We start from the raw sequence: 17,256 nt of genomic DNA, 5'->3' as shown, positions 1-17,256 counted from the left end.
TCTGCTATCACAGACCACGCTCCTGTTTTCGCAACAGTGTCATCCAGTATAGTAACGCGAGGGCTTCGCAAACTCTTATCATACGTAAACAAGAACGACATTATTTTGGCTGCCGTAATGAAAGAAAATTGGCATCCGGGGTTTGCCAACAGTGACTTCCGATAATAAATATGAACAGTTCACTAAAATACTTAGTAGATGTATTAAATTAGGTAAAATTGCATTAAAGGTTACAAAGAGAAACGTGAAGCGTAAACCTCGGCTAACCACCGGTATCCTCCAATCGATAAATAACAAGACAACATCTTAAAGAAACTAAAGCAAATGCAACACCATTAGTTTAGAAAAACGAGTATAGGGCATATAAGGAAAGACTAGAAATTTCCAAGCGATGTTATTTCGACACAAAAGTCAAGCAAGCGCCAGCGCGACGTCCAAGCAACACGGAAAGTTATCTATACAGGTGGATTAGAAATAGCACAGGTGGTATCTCTGTAAAAGGCACAAAGCAAGTGACCCATATATTACTCAAAGCTTTAATAGTTACTTTGCGACAATGCATTTTAATATGACCACAGACAATGCATATAATTATTCCACAGTCAGACTTTCCATTAACAACAAGTAGCCCTAATTATTTCTTTCATTAACCTACTGACCCACAAGAGGTTACGTTGTTATTTCCTTAAAGAATACTACCTTATCAACTTTAGTCGAGACTCCATTTCTATGGCGTTGCTAAAACATGGCTTGATTTGCATGTGTGGCCCATTGTCACATATCATTAACCAAATGTTTCTTTCAAGCGCATTTCCGACGCAACTTAACATTTCTAAGCTTGTACCAGTGTTTAAGAAAGGAGATAAGATGGCCATGACTAATTATACCATCCAATATCCATATCGGCTCCGTTCTCCAAATTTTTTAAAGAAACTGCTAGCTAGCTCGTTTAGACAATAAGTTACTTGCAATACAAAACATTTATGCAAAATAGCAATAAGGTATAGAAAAAAAAGAGCGGCGGAGACTGGACTACTCAACATTGTAGAAGAAAACAAAATCAAATATTGGAAGAAATTATTATATTTATGAGTGCTTTCATGGAGCTGACTAGGGCTTTTGATCTAGTGAATCGCAGTATATTACTGAAGAAACTCGGTAAGTGTGTTGTTCGTGGCAAGCCTCATTAGTACGTATTTGAGAAGGCGCCAGTGGTATATATGTCCCACTTAATAACATAGCGTCTTCGCCGCAAATGACTAACGCTGAAATACCTCAGGGGTGCATCCTTGTTGGACCCTTTTCTTTCTCTGGGGTATACCAACGATCTGCTCGGCTACCATCCAGAAGATGGCAACTTGTATGCAGACGATACTAATCGTTTCTCTACTAATAATACTAATAATTTTGTGCGAGAACTGTCGAACTGGCTTGGTTCTAATCGCCTCCCAGCAAACATAACTAAAACCAACTACACAATCTTCGCCGCGAAAAACACCCAATTAACGAACACTAAATCCTTAAAATTTAAGAGACGACCCTTGCGAAGCCGAGAGCGCAGGGTCAAATCCCAGCCGTGGCGGCCGTTTTCCGATGGGGGCGAAATACAATAACGCCCGTGTTTTGTGCACTCGGTGCACGTTAAAGGTGGTAGAACTTAATCCGGAGTGCCCCACTACGGCGCGCCTAATAATCATATCGTAATTTTGGCCCCACATTTTTTTTTAGATGGAACTCGGTTAGATTCGCTTAACACACTAGCCGTAAAAGATTGCATTCATCACCATTTTCTTGCATTGCTTTACAATATAATGTGCAAACATTTACTCGCCACCGCTTCCCTGCGAAAGTGGATGCGTTATTGCTTTAGAATAATGATAGTAATGGTAAATTAGAGTAACGGGAGTATTGGTAATTTTGACAGCATGCCGCCGCTCATAGTGGTGCTGCAACAACACTGAAATCAGTTGCTGGGCTGGTTCTTTTATGCACGAAAGGCTAGGGACGTCGCTTCTCACGTCGCAAGCTGCCGTCGCCGCGGCAGCTAGCGCAGCAGTAACCTTTACCGCGACACGTATGCCGTGGCCGGGATTCGATCCCGATCGGAACTGTACAATGGGCAGTTCCGATTGCTGCGATGTTTCTAACAACGGTAAAAAATGACATTGATTTGACATAAAACAGGACATGGAATCAGGCGTAGAAATGCATTGGAGGCGATTTTTAAGTAGGTGTCAAAAAATGGCTTTATTCACGTTATCCAAGCGTGGAAGAGACGATGAGACGCGTGCATTTCGCTTACAGTGGAGCGCATTATAGAAAAGGATAAAAGTGGCGAATAATAAATTTCGGAAATAAAGACTTCAGACAACTAGTGTCAGTATTTATTGAACAACCTATGTATAAAAAGCACATAGTCTAGGAGCCCCTTTTACAACTTCTGCGAAAGCTATGGGGTCGCACCCAATGAAAATACTACCCGATACCCAATTAAAATGAAATTAAATTCTGGGGTTTTACGTGCCAAAACCACCATCTGATTATCAGGCACGCCGTAGTGAGGGAACCCGGGTTAACTTCGGTCGTCTGCCGTTCTCTTAAGACACAAGGCACGGCACACGGACGTTTTTGTAGTTCGCCTACAATACCCAATGCGCTACCATACGCCCAATAAAGAGCTTGTGAACTTTATTGGTTCGAAGTGCGTGGCTGGTTAATTAATCGATTCTTTCATATAGTGCATATCTCACTTTGTCGGAAACGTATACGAACGTTGCAAATAAGCCTCGCCATAGGCGGAGAGCTTTCGTTCTTCCGAGGGGGGGGGGGGTCGACCAGCTTTCCGAACCCCACGTGTGTGTATATATATATATATATATATATATATATATATATATATATATAAAAGAAGAAAAAAGACGAACGTTATGGCATATGTATATATCTGTGAAGCTGTGGGTGCAAGACAGACGAAACGTAAACATTGTGGAAAGGGTAACCGAATTAGCCGAAGAGTACGCAACGTGCAGAAAGCTGAACGCCGAGGACGGAAATTGGGACGCTTGAAATGGCCCGCGGAAACAATTTCCGTTCAAAAAGGAATCGCAGACGAAACGACCGGAGTATGTAGACGCAAGAGGAAAGGACGTCGGAAAAGAGCGAAGAGAAGTCAAATGGCGAAACCGTACAAAAAGAGCAGAAAAAGTTGTGACGCAATGCGCTGTCATGCACACGCGCACTCAGTTGGCTCTAACGCCCCCTTTGATAGTATGTATATATAACAATGTGTTGTTCAATAAAAGCCCTTTCTCTTGACGCACTTGATTGCGTGCAAACCACATGGTGTCAGAAGTAGTCGGACTGCGGCCGACGTACGCAGCCGGTGAAGGAAAAGCGGACTGGTAGCAAGCCAACAAGGGTGGCTCGAAGGTCCGAACTAGTACGAGAACGGGGAACAGCGCCAGCAGACCAGCGCCCCAGTCGCCACGCTACTGCCACCGCCGAGAGTCCTGGACACCACAGGAGACGCATGGTAAAGTTGGAAGACGTGGCGGCAGCAGTTCGAGCTCTTCGCAACGGCAACGTACCTAAACCAGCAACCCAAAGAGGTACAGGCAGCCACTTTTCTCATGATTATCGGAGAGGACGCACGCAAGACGTATAGCACTTTTGTTTTTGCACCAGATGAAGAGAAGTCGGACGTAGAAGTCCTGAAACCTAAATTTGAGGCATTTTACAAGCCCGCACTAAACCTATAGCCTATCACGAGTTTCGTTTTGGAAAGCGTGACCAAAATGAGGGTGAAAGCTTCAACGACTGGTTAACAGACCTACGAGTGCTAGCAAAAAGTTGCGAGTTTGGGCAACTCGAAGAGCGTATGCTCAGAAGCCGTGTTATTCTCGGAATAAGAGACAAAAGGCTGCAAGAAAAGCTCGTCTCTGAAAATGCTTCATTTACAAAGACTGTAGAAATGTGCCGCTCGCGAGAACATGGCAAGGAACAGTGCGAAGAAATACAGGCACGCCCCAAAAGCCATTACGCTGCCGAGATGAACGCACTATCTGAGGCAAAATGTTGGCGTTGCACAAAGTGCGCAAAGGTTCATCAGACTGGCCATGTCTGCCCCGCAAAAGGACGCACATGCAGAAAATGCGGCGGAAGTACTCACTTCACCATAGCCTGCAAGAAGATGCCCAAAAAATTTCACCCGAAAGAGCAAAAGTTAGCATCTATTGAAACGCAAGACGGCGAAACGCTAGGCGATTTCTGGTTGGAAACAGTATCGCATGCCCGTGGGAAAGACTATCGCTGGACGGCTACCGTTCAGGTAGAAGGAAAACCAGTTTTTTGCAAGCTAGACACAGGCGCAACGTGCTCGATTATCGCGCGCAGCTAGTTGCAGAAAATAACAAACAAGCAGCCACACGGCTGTAACGTAGTTTTAAACACGTTCTTTGGCTTCCAGAAAAAAGCGACGAAAGAAGTTCGTCTCGAAATTGCGGCGAGAGGAAGCAAGATTCAGACAGACTTTTTTGTTGTAGAACACGAAGTTGCCGTGACATTGAGCGGCGCAGTTGCTGAAGAGTTAGGCTTATTCCAAAGAGTCTCTTCTGTCGAGCAACTGGAGCTTTACGATGCTGCTAAGCCTTACGAAGACGTGTTCGAGGGCCTAGGTCAATTGGAGGGCGCGGTTTAGAACCTGAAGCTCAAGCCTGGTTCCCTGGGAGCGGTGAAACTGGCACGGCGATTCCAATAGCATTGCAAAGCAAGGTGAAAGCAGAGCTGGACTGCATGGAGACATCGGGAGTGATCGCGCAAGTGACAGAGCCGACGGAGTGGGCCAGCAACGTGGTCGTCGTCACTAAAGGAGAGAAGTTACGAATTTGCCTAGACCCTTGTGATCTGAACAAAGCACTGCTTCGCGAGCACTATCCAATGCCAACATTGGAAGACATAGCACTTTCGATCAATGGCACGCAGTACTTTACAACTTTGGACGCAGCGTCCGGTTTCTGGCAAATAAAGCTAGATGAAGAAAGCTCCAAAATCTGCACAATGAGCACTCCCTATGGCCGTTACAGGTTTTTACGCATGCCTTTTGGGATCTCGTTCGCACCGGAAATATTTCAGCATGCCATGCACCGGGTACTAGAAGGCCTCAAAGGCGCAGCGCAGCGTTTGTCATGGACGATATTCTAGTTGGGGGCAGAACGAAAAGCGAGCACGACATGAACCTTGTAAACGCCCTGCGACGATGCCAAGAGTACAACCTGAAATTGAACACAAAGAAATGCCGTTTTTTACACGAATCTGTCCGGTGCCTAGGACACGTTCTGACACGTGACGGGCTGTTAGAGTTGTAGGACGATCCCAGCGCTGACATCCAGTTGTAAGGATTGGGGGCTCAATCCCATCGCTCGTAATCAGTTGTCAAGATTTGAGTCGGGCATGAATTAGATGGTAGCTGGCCCATGCCGTCGTCCAACTTATCCACGCTGAGGACGTTGTTGAAGGGAAGGACTGCTTCTCATCGAGAACGAGGAATATGGGTTTATTTACAGTATCTACATCAGGACGTTGTAGTTCATCAGTCTAGCATGACTGCGAGAGAAAAGTACCCTGAGCAGCCGCACAACAGCGGTTTATAAACACACGGTCCTCCCTCGATCCCAAGGTGAGGGAAACGTTCGACCAGTCATCGTAAACGAGTCTCCTCTCTGCGGGCGGGACACACACACACACAAACACACTTCTTTGCGCGAGGTTCACGGTCCCCAACCGAGGCCAGACGGGCTTCGTAGAACTCGGGGATTACATCAGGAGAGGTGCCTTTTATTCCCCGAGCTGACCCCGCAGAGCGGCTGGTTGCCTATTGTCTTGCGTCTTGAACGGCGCGTGGGAAGGGACCTCGAACTACGTTCCCCCGGGGACTCCCTTGTTCATAGCAGACCACGTTGGCGGGTTCAGGCACAAAGCCTGCTTCGTTGCACCCAGCGACGGAGTCAAGGACGCGCGTATTGTTCTCCACACACAGTCGACTTAGTGACGCCGAGGCTAGAGGTTTGCGGTGGCGTTCCAGGAAAAGTTGACGCCAGCTGTCGCAACTGCCTGGCAAAACTTGCACGTCAGCGAGCCGTTCTTAACAGGGCTGAGTTGGGATCCACAGCGGCTAGAAGACATCTTGCAAGTCCAGACGCCAAGCAACCAGAAGGAGCTGCAGACTTTCCTGGGCATGGTAAATTTTGTCTCTCGCTTTATTCCGAATATGTCAAACCTAACAGCGCCACTTCGAGAACTACTAAAGAAGGATGTCGCGTGGGTTTGGGAAGACCCTCACGAAGCAAGCTTCAAGGCTCTACAGGAAGCGCTGCCACAGCTCCTGTATTAAGCGACTACCAGAAGGGCAAACCGATCAGGCTATCGGTAGACGCCAGCCAGAACGGAATTGGCGCAGTAATTATACAGGATGGGCATCTGCTAGCGTACTCTTCGCGTTCGCTGACAGAAACGCAGCAAAGGTATGCCCAGATTTAAAGAGATGCTGGCAATCCTTCACGGCTGTGAAATATTTCGTGACTGTCTTTTCGGACAGCCTGTAGCTGTAGCAGAATCGGATCATAAGCCACTAGAAATGATATTTAAGAAGCCGTCATGCCAACGCCCTCTACGACTTAGCGCATGCGCCTCAGCTTACAAAGGTACCCGATAGTCGTCAAATACACATCTGGAAAGCAGCTGTTTGTCGCTGACGCTTTATCGCGATTCCCGAGCAAAGCGCTACTGACAGAACAGTGCCTGAATTACTATGTGAATACCGTTGCTTGTCTTCAGGTTTCAGACAGTCGGCTGAGCCAAGTTCTCCAATAAACCGACGAGGACCCAGTGATGGTGCAAATTCGACAGTATGCTAGCACGCAGTGGCCGGACAGCAAATATCGGTGGCGAACTACGTTGCTACTGGAGCTTCCGTGGCGAGCTACATACGCAAGACGGTCTCGTGTTCCGGAGCAACCGCCTCATCATTCCTGTCAAGATGCACAGAGAAGTACTCGCCTGCCTTCATGCCGCGCATAGAGGAGCAGACATGGAGGCACGTGCCCGAACTGTGCTATTTTGGCCTTCTATAAAGAGTAATATAGAAGTTGCCCGACGCTGCAAGACCTGCCAGAAACACAAGCCGCGAAATCGACGCTTTCCAATGGTGAATCATGAAATTCCAAGACTACCTTGGGAAGTTGTAGGAGCCGACATTTGTTGTCACAATGGCATAGAGTACCTGGTGGTTGTTGACTTTTATACTTTCTTTTTCGAACTAAGGCCCGTGCAGACAACAGCCGACAAGGTGATTGCTGCTTGCGCCGACATATTCGCCACACACGACTTCCCGCAGCGAATATGCACTGACGATGGGCCACCATTCAGCCGCCAAAACATCCGTAATTTTGTCGGCAAGATTGGCTTGCACCACTTCCGTTCCAGTGGTGCAAGCCAACATGCTAAGGAATCCCTTCTGTTTCGTGCTGCAGGTTAGTCAGTACTTACCTACTAAATGCTATCGAAGCGATCATCGCTTCTTAGTGCTGCTGCCCTGCCCACTATCTTTTTTAAATGTTTTCAATTATGTCAATTATGGAGCAGATTGGGTGAGGGAACAAACGCGCGTTAATGACATCTTAGTTGAAATCAAGAAAAAGAAATGGGCATGGGCAGGACATGTAATGAGGAGGGAAGATAACCGATGGTCATTAAGGGTTACGGACTGGATTCCGAGAGAAGGGAAGCGTAGCAGGGGGCGACAGAAAGTTAGGTGGGCAGATGAGATTAGGAAGTTTGGAGGGTCAACATGGCCACAATTAGTACATGACCGGGGTAGTTGGAGAAGTATGGGAGAGGCCTTTGCCCTGCAGTGGGCGTAATCAGGCTGATGATGATGATGATGATGAATTATGTCTTTTCTATGCCAAGTGACTTGCTGGTATGTGGCGATATAGAGGCAAATCCGGGTCCCACAGAAAAAGAAATGCTTTCCGAATTACTGATTGGCCAGGGAAAGTTGACCACATTTGTGGAAGCCTTGCAGAGTTCTCAAAACGATATTGAGAAGAACATTTCAGCACTGACCAAACGCATAGAAGGTTTCGAAAAACAGCTGGCTGGTTTGAACGCACTGAACAAACGTGTGAAAACAATGGAGGACACTGTTGCGAAGGTTGATAAACAGTTATCTGCTCTCATTTCTAAAGTCGACGACTTAGAAAATAGGAGTCGCAGAAACAATTTAGTTATATACGGGCTACCTGACGATGACGAAGAGACAGCAGCTGGGCTTGAAAGTAAGGTAGTGACTGAGGTCTTTCAGGACAAATTAGGATTAACTGTCTCCGGCATTGAGAGGTGTCATAGAATTGGTCGCAAATTTAAAGATAAGAAACGCCCCGTAATGCTCAAATTTTTAGACTACCAAGAAAAGGCGTCAGCATTGAAATCCGCGCACAAACTAAAGGGTTCCGAAATATCAATCTCTGAAGACTTTTCCACCAGAACGCGAGAAATACGAAAGCACCTGTGGAAGAGTGCTGCGCAAGAAAAGGCCAATGGAGCCAAGGTGAAACTAATGCACAATAAATTGTCTGTTGACAATGTAATGTACGGCTGGGATGAAGTTAAAGGTGCCCATTATAAGCTGAGCAATAAAAATAACTGACAGCACGAGCCCATTCCTAAATCACTGAAAATACTAAATGTAAATTGTAGAAGCATATTAAACAAAATTAGTGATTTGGAAGGAATTTTACTTTGCGAAGATCCTGACATCGTGGTCTTAACCGAGACATGGTTAAATGATACCATTCGCGATAGTGAATTTGTGCCGGCTTCCTACAGTGTACTTCGGAAAGACCGTGGTGGTAAAGGTGGAGGAGTTGCCATACTCTTTAAAGAATATTTAAATATATTGAGCATGCCTGAAGTGCCTAATATTGAATGAATTTTCTGTAAGGCATACCATAACAATGTCCGGTATATTGTAGGAGCACTGTATAGGCCGCCTGGATCGCCTGTCATGGTCTTGGATAACCTTAAAGATTATGACAACCTTTATTAAGCTAAATTATCGCATTATTTTAACAGGCGACTTCAATTTGACAGATTTTGACTGGTCAACATTCGCACTCAAAACGCATAGTGACGAATAAAGTGAGTCAATGCTTGATATAGCTTTCTCGTTTGACTTGACGCAAACTGTAGAGCACCCCACCCGAATACAAGGGAATTCAAAATCTATTTTAGACCTCTTCTTTGTTTCTGGAACAATCCTCGATGCAACTAAGTGTGTAGTGATACCTGGTATCTCCGATCACCAGGCTGTTCTCCTGACCCTTTACGGCATGACTCTTGATAAGGTTTGGCCTAAAATGCATTTTAGAAACTTCTCCCGTGCTGACGATGTTTCCATTATTGATGTTCTTTCCTTTAATTTTGATGCATTTTGTAATAACACTGCAAGTGTTCAAGAACTCTGGGACCAGTTCAAGGCCATGGTACATGAATGTATTGAATGTCACGTGTCGGTTATTGTTAAAAAGAAAACAAAAAACCCATGGATTTCTCGGGCGACACTGCAGCTAAAAAGAAAACTGAAGTGCATGAAGCAGGAAAGAAAAGAAAACATTCTTTCTCCGGAATTGGAACAAGATATAGCTTTGCTTAGTTCTCAGCTCAAAAAGCAAACGGCATTGACAAACAGCATTATTTTGAAAAATCTTTGCCCAAATTTATATCGGAGTCTCCTGAGAAATTCTGGCGTTCGGTTTCCCCAACCTCAAAGACCCATGATCAGTTTGAAATCAAAGGTGTTCTGGTCAGTGATGCACACAAACTATCTAATGTCTTCAATGAACATTTTAAGTCTGTATTTACTAACGACAATAACATCTTTCCAAAATTTGAAGCCTCACTGCCGCCTTTGGAGGATCTTGTTATTAGTGAGCATGGTATCTTAAGTATGCTGCTTAACCTTGAGGTAAAGAAATCACCTGGACCGGACAACATACCTAATGCCTTTTTGAAAAGATATGCGCAATGGACATCTAAATAATTGTTTGTTTTATTTACAAGGTCCTTGTGTGAAAGTCAAATCCCAAGAGACTGGGGGACTGCCAGAGTGAAACCGCTTCACAAAAGTGGAGACAAGCGATTGATCAAGAATTACCGCCCGATTTCGCTAACATCGGCTGCTTGTAAACTACTTGAGCACATAATTCACAATCACATATCAAACTTCCTCGAAGCTAACAATTTCTTTACTAAATATCAGCATGGATTCAGGAGGGGTTACTCAACTTGTACACAGCTAATAGAAACTATACATGATTTTTCCTCTTCAATTAACAATGGAACACAGATTGACGCCGTATTTATGGATTTCTCGAAAGCTTTTGACAGGGTCACTCACGAAAAGTTAATTTATAAGTTAGACACAATACTTCATAACAAACAATTAGTAAAGTGGATTTCAGCCTACCTTTTAAACAGGGAACAATTCGTTGTTGTTAACAATAATTGTTCTGACAAGCTTACAGTTCACTCTGGCGTCCCTCAGGGCTCTGTTCTTGGGCCTCTATTGTATTTAATATATATTAATGATATTGTGTCTTACATTCCTGTGAAGATTAGGCTTTACGCTGATGATTGTGTCATTTATACAGAAGTAAGAAGTGTCTCAGATCAAATACTACTAAATAACACGTTGCAAAAAGTTTCTGCATGGTGTGAATCATGGCAAATGTCCATTAATTTTGAAAAAACTGTATTGATGAGGATTACTCACAAAAAGAATTCCTTACCGTTCGATTACAGTATTAATGATGTGACACTTGCAGAAGTAACAGAATATAAATATCTAGGGCTCTGGGTCACTAACAATCTCAGCTGGAACAAACATATTGATTTCATAACGTGTAACGCTTATCGTAAATTGTTTTTCTTAAGACGGGCATTGCGGTTATCCACTCCATCTGTCTGCCTCCTTGCTTACAAATGTATTGTCTTGCCTACCTTAGATTATGCTGCTATCATTTGGAACCCATTCACTAAGACTAACATAAACAAAGTAGAGAGGGTTCAAAGGAGGGCTGCTCGATACATATATAATAATTACCGACGTACATCGATAACACATCTTTTAATCAAAGCTGGTCTGCCGACAATAAATGAGCGAAATCGTTCTGCAAGACTTAAATTCATGTACCAATTAATTAAAGGACACTACAGAACTGAAATCACCCATTTAGTTCATTTTTCGTCAGGGTATGCGACCCGACAACATCAGCTAACTTTAACTCCTTTTTGCATCCGTAATAACTGTTTAGATACTCATTTCTTCCACGAACTATTACCGATTGGAATAACCTCACTAACAATGAAGTGTTGCAACCGTCACTGACGTTATTGCTCAACATATTGCCTAGTCTGTGTTACTGCATTTCATCACTTTACTTTTCTATTGTGTATTTTATTTTTTTACTGTTTGATATCTTGTTCAAATGTATTCCTGATGCTGGCTGCAGAGCTTCAACCTGCACCCTTATTTCTTTTGTTTACATTTTGCCATTTTTGTGAAACTGTTTAATTCTTTTTCCCACCCTGCTATAATCCCGATACCGGGATTGCAGTATCAATAAATAAATAAAATAAATCAAACGGAATGGCTAAACGTGCCGTTCAAGAAGCCAAAAAACTACTGAAGAGGTATCGGTACGGTACAGTGGATTTTTGTGCTGCATTGCTTGAGTGGAGAAATACGCCTTGCGATTCCTACTTGGGGTCTCCAATGCAGAGACTTATGGGCCGACAGGCGAGGACGCTGCTACTAGTCGCAGAAAGCCACCTGCGACCGCAAACCATACCCCTTCAAGACGTGCAACGGCGGCTCCGCGACATCAGGCGTAAACAACGTTCCTTCTACAACCGAGTCACAAGGCTGAGCTTCCTGATAGCTCCCGCGTCACAGTGTACAGCATGCCATCAAAAACCTGGTCCACTGCAACAGTTGTCAAGCCTGCCAACAGCCGAGAGCCTACATTATCGAAACCGAAGATGGGCTCCAGTTGCAGCGCACCAGAGAACACCTGCGTCTGGCACCAACTCCTGCGGCAGACTCATTGGCGCCCACCCTAGAACATCGACTCACGGGGGGAGGCACAGAGCCACAACTGCGTAGAAGCGAACGCAACCGCCGACCACCACGAAGATACCCGATGCCAGAACTTGAGTGATTTTGATTTAATAAAAAAAAAAGCAGATCTGACGCAATGTCTTGCACACGCGCACTCAGTTGGCTCTAACGCCCCATTTGATAGTATGTACGTGTGTGTGTATGTAAGTATGAAGAGTGTGTTTCGTTCAATAAAGGCCCTTTCTCTTGATGCACTTGACTGCGTGCAAACCACAAAAGTAATTCGAATCTTTTAGACAAATCCGCTGCTATAAGTGCCACAAACTCGGACATATCGCTGCGAACTGCGGGAAGCCTAGCGAAGTTTTCTCCTACGCGGACGAAAGAGACGAGAACATGGAACCGTTACGCCCATGTCTTCACGATTTTCATATTAATGGAAAACCATGCCGGGTGCTACGAGACAGTGCCGCCACCAGGGACATTGTCCAATGTTACGGTTGGCGTGTAGCGCCCCGTGCAAAAAGGATGCTCGACCACCATGCCTCATCGAAACGAAGGGTGAATTCCCAATTTATTATGGTTGTCTCGAGTGGATGCCGGTGTTGAGCTGACCAGCTCAACAAGAGCGTATCACAAGGCATGTGTCAAAGTTCACGCCTGCAGGGAAAGCCAGCCTACGCGATCGCAAGCGAGACCGGGTCGTTACTATATCACCGGCTTCAAATAACTTTGATCGGCTCTTACGTGTGGACAGAGAGTCACTTGCAGCCGAGCAAAAGAATGACGTCAGCGTAGCGAAATTACATGTAGCAGCTAAAGAAGGTGGTGCTAGGCGCAATGTGACTATGCAAGAGAAAGGAGGTTTGTTATATCGGCACTGCAAAGACCGAAAGGGCAGGATTCTGTATCAGTTAGTCATACCTACTAAGTACGGCGATTACCTTTTGGGTCTCTGTCATGAAAATAGGTGGTCTGGCCACGTAGGCATAAACAAATCGAAGGAAAGATTCATCATCATCATCAGCCTGGTTATGCCCACTGCAGGGCAAAGGCCTCTCCCATACTTCTCCAACTACCCCGGTCATGTACTAATTGTGGCCATGTTGTCCCTGCAAACTTCTTAATCTCATCCGCCCAACTAACTTTCTGCCGCCCTCTGCTACGCTTTCCTTCCCTTGGAATTCATTCCGTAACTCTTAATGACCATCGGTTATCTTCCCTCCTCATTATGTGTCCTGCCCATGCCCATTTCTTTTTCTTGATTTCAACTAAGATATCATTAACTCGCGTTTGTTCCCTCACCCAATCTGCTCTTTTCTTATCCCTTAACATTACACCTATCATTCTTCTTTCCATAGATCGTTGCGTCGTTCTCAATTTAAGTAGAACCCTTTTCGTAAGCCTCCAGGTTTCTGCCCCGTACGTGAGTACTGGTAAGACACAGCTGTTATAAACTTTTCTCTTGAGGGACAATGGCAACCTGCTGTTCATGATCTGAGAATGCCTGCCAAACGCACCCCAGTCCATTCTTTTTCTTCTGATTATTTCAGTCTCATGATCCGGATCCGCAGTCACTACCTGTCCTAAGTAGATGTATTCCCTTACCACTTCCAGTGCCTCGCTACCTATTGTAAACTGCTGTTCCCTTCCGAGACTGTTAAACATTACTTTAGTTTTCTGCAGATTAATTTTTAGACCCACCCTTCGGCTTTGCCTCTCCAGGTCAGTAAGCATACACTGCAGTTGGTCCCCTGAGTTACTAAACAAGGCAATATCATCAGCGAATCGCAAGTTACTAAGGTATTCTCCATTAACTCTTATCCCCAATTCTTCCCAATCCAGTTCTCTGAATACCTCCTGTAAACACGCTGTGAATAGCATCGGAGAGATCGTATCTCCCTGCCTGACGCCTTTCTTTATTGGGATTTTGTTGCTTTCTTTATGGAGGACTACGGTGGCTGTGGAGCCGCTATAGATATCTTTCAGTATTTTTACATACGGCTCGTCTACATCCTGATTCCGCAATGCTTCCATGACTGCGGAGGTTTCGACTGAATCAAACGCTTTCTCGTAATCAATGAAAGCTATATATAAAGGTTGGTTATATTCCGCACATTTTAGAGCGCAGCTCTTTGGCGTCCGTTCCTGGGTTTCGCGTCGTCGTCGGCGTTGTCGTCGGCCTCGTAACCAGCTCCGCCCCCCTTTCATCCCCCCAGCGCTAGCAGCGACCGACTGATACCGCTGGATGCCGCTGACGCCGCTAGAGAGTCAAGATAACGTGACTGCATAGAACACCGTCGCCGCCATGCAGAAAGAAGAGGAAAGGGTCCCCCCCCCCCCCCTGTTCTTGTGTGGCGGATAGGGTGCTCTTCAGTTGCCGACGCGCCGGTTATTTCACGTAGGCCCCGGCACGTCGACGAATACGTGACCACCTTCCCACGGCTAGACCTGGTTCTTAGCGCTGCGGAAGCGAGGGTATCATATTGTTTGTGTCGGCATCGGCGGCGTTGTCCCTGAAACCAACTCCGCAGCTGGGGTTGACTCACTATCGGCGCCAGCGGCATCAGTCAGTCGCTGCTATCTCTTCCCTCCTCCCTTTATCGTGTTGTCCGCTTGCTGCGCGCGCTTCTGCCCCCATCGTTTGCCGCTGGGTGTACACGCCGCCCCCCTCCCCCCTCTTCCTGCGAGTCTCCGGTTGTCAAAGCGCCGGCTCGAACTTAATTCCTTTCTTCGCTCCTCCTCCAATGCAACCCCTGTGCGGTGGCAATCAGAGAGCCAGATCGGTGGCGGCGGATCTGTATATGTGTATGGTGACCATAATATGTGCACCGCCCGAGCCGAAATTGCCGCTGCCGTTCGCCACTGCGAAATTATCTGCCAGTTCTTTCTGAGCCATGAGCGAGACGACCGATGGAAGTCCTCCGTCTGCTGCTGCTGCTGCTGCTGCTAAACGAGCTGCCAGAGCAGAGGCCCAGCGCCGTCGCCGTCAGAATCCAGAGGTGCGTGCCGCCGAAGCAGAAGCTTACCGTCGCCGCCGTCGAGATGATCCAGGAGTACGCGTCGCCGAAGCAGAGGCTAAGCGCCGCCGCCGAGAAGACCCTGCCGTTCGCGCCGCCGAAGCGGAGGCTCATCGCCGCCGTCGAGAGCAACCAGCAGTAAGCGAGGCTGAAGCAGAAGCTCATCGCCGCCGCCGAGAAGACCCTGCAGTTCGCGCCGCCGAAGCGGAGGCTCATCGCCGCCGTCGAGACTTATTTGCTGCGCTCAAATTTCGCATTAGAAAGTAACGTAATCGTCGGTAATTTTTTTTTCTATCAACTGATTGATAGTGTGAATATGGTCTATTGTTGAGTAGCCTTTACGGAATCCTGCCTGGTCCTTTGGTTGACGGAAGTCTAAGGTGTTCCTGATTCTATTTGCAATTACCTTAGTAAATACTTTGTAGGCAACGGACAGTAAACTGATCGGTCTATAATTTTTCAAGTCTTTGGCGTCCCCTTTCTTATGGATTAGGATTATGTTAGCGTTTTTCCAAGATTCCGGTACGCTCGAAGTCCTGAGGCATTGCGTATACAGGGTGGCCAGTTTCTCTAGAACAATCTGCCCACCATCCTTCAACAAATCTGCTGTTACCTGATCCTCCCCAGCTGCCTTCCCCCTTTGCATAGCTCCCAAGGCTTTCTTTACTTCTTCCGGTGTTACCTGTGGGATTTCGAATTCCTCTAGACTATTCTCTCTTCCATTATCGTCGTGGGTGGAAAGATTACCTATGGAATACTACTGCCCTGGCTGTTTCAAAGACGAAGAAAACTTTGTGAGATCATGCGACACCTGCCAGCGCTCGGGTGAACCAGGAGAAACATGCAAAACTCCACTAACATAGGTGCCCTTAATATCAGAACCTTTCAGACGACTTGTGATAGACACAGTAGGGCCTCTACCAAAGGCAAAGTCGGGTTACAGGTGCCTGTTTACCATGCTGTGTCCGGATACAAAATTTCCGGGAGCAATCCCTCTGAAAGCACTCAGCTCCACCGAAGTAGTAGACGCGCTTTTGAAAGTATTCGCCCTAGTCGGGTTTCCAACCGAAGTTCAGGCGGATCAAAGGTCAGTATTCATCATCTCACTGGCTTCCACATTCTTACAAAAGTGCGGGGTAAAGTTAATACACAGTTCCGTCTATCACCCTCAGTCAAACAGTGTAGACATGTGGCATTCAGTGCCTAAGCGAGCTTTGCGGGCACTCTGTTATGACCACAAGGAGGACTGGGAGAATTGTTTTCCGGCTACTTTGTTTGCTTTGCGAACCCTGTAGCCTCATGAGGCTACAGGGTTCTCGCCAGCAGAACTAGTGTATATGGGAGGACACTCAGTTCCCCACTGAGAATGTTGAGTGAGATGTGGGAGGAAAGAGGAGAGAGTCAAACAGGGGTAGAGTACGTGCTAAATATGCTGGAACGGCTAAGTGCAACACAAGAACTAGTCGAAAAGAACATGGGCGTTGCACAAAAGAACGCCAAGCTCTATTACGACAGGAATGTGAGGCTTCGAACGTTTGATGCTGGGGACCGGGTAATGATCCTCAGACCTTCAAGAAAGAACAAGCTTGAAGTTCACTGGGACGGGCCCGTTAAAGTGTTGCACAAACTTTCAAATACTATAACCATGCTCTAAAAGGGTCCGGTCGCAGGAAGGGGATGAGAATATATCACTCCAATTCGATGAAGCCGTACGTGGAGCGGAGCGGGGTCGTTAACTTTGCCATCAAAAAACCGGATGACATTGATACCGAGATTAATTAGTCTAAGGAGACCTCCAACTATGAAATCAGCCTGGAAGAAGTGTAGAACACTCGGTAAGCACGGATGCTCTTAAACCCGAGCAGCTAGATGAGCTAAAGGGGCTGCTAGGGGAATGTCTCGATAGATTCAGCAATCGGCCAGGTAGAACCGAACTAATAACGCATGAAATAAACCTAACATCGGCCAAACCCGTAAGATCAAAACCTTACAGGGTGTCTCCACGACAGAAAAAAATTATTGAGGAAGAGATACAACGCATGCTAGAGTTGGGAGTTATTG

General features: G+C 46.2%; 1 long non-coding RNA gene across 1 annotated transcript; it reads left to right on the top strand.

The window, feature by feature from the left end:
- Positions 1-3,340: 3,340 nt before the first annotated feature.
- On the top strand, positions 3,341-12,425 carry LOC129388201 (uncharacterized). The gene is made up of 2 exons (XR_008615232.1): positions 3,341-3,608; positions 11,837-12,425. It is a non-coding gene; the product is annotated as an uncharacterized lncRNA (long non-coding RNA).
- The last annotated feature ends 4,831 nt before the right edge of the window (positions 12,426-17,256 follow it).

This window comes from Dermacentor andersoni, chromosome 1, assembly GCF_023375885.2.
Source record: "Dermacentor andersoni chromosome 1, qqDerAnde1_hic_scaffold, whole genome shotgun sequence".
Taxonomy (NCBI): domain Eukaryota; kingdom Metazoa; phylum Arthropoda; class Arachnida; order Ixodida; family Ixodidae; genus Dermacentor; species Dermacentor andersoni.
The sequence above is the reverse complement of the archived record's forward strand: the minus strand, read 5'-3'. Positions and strand labels throughout refer to the sequence as shown.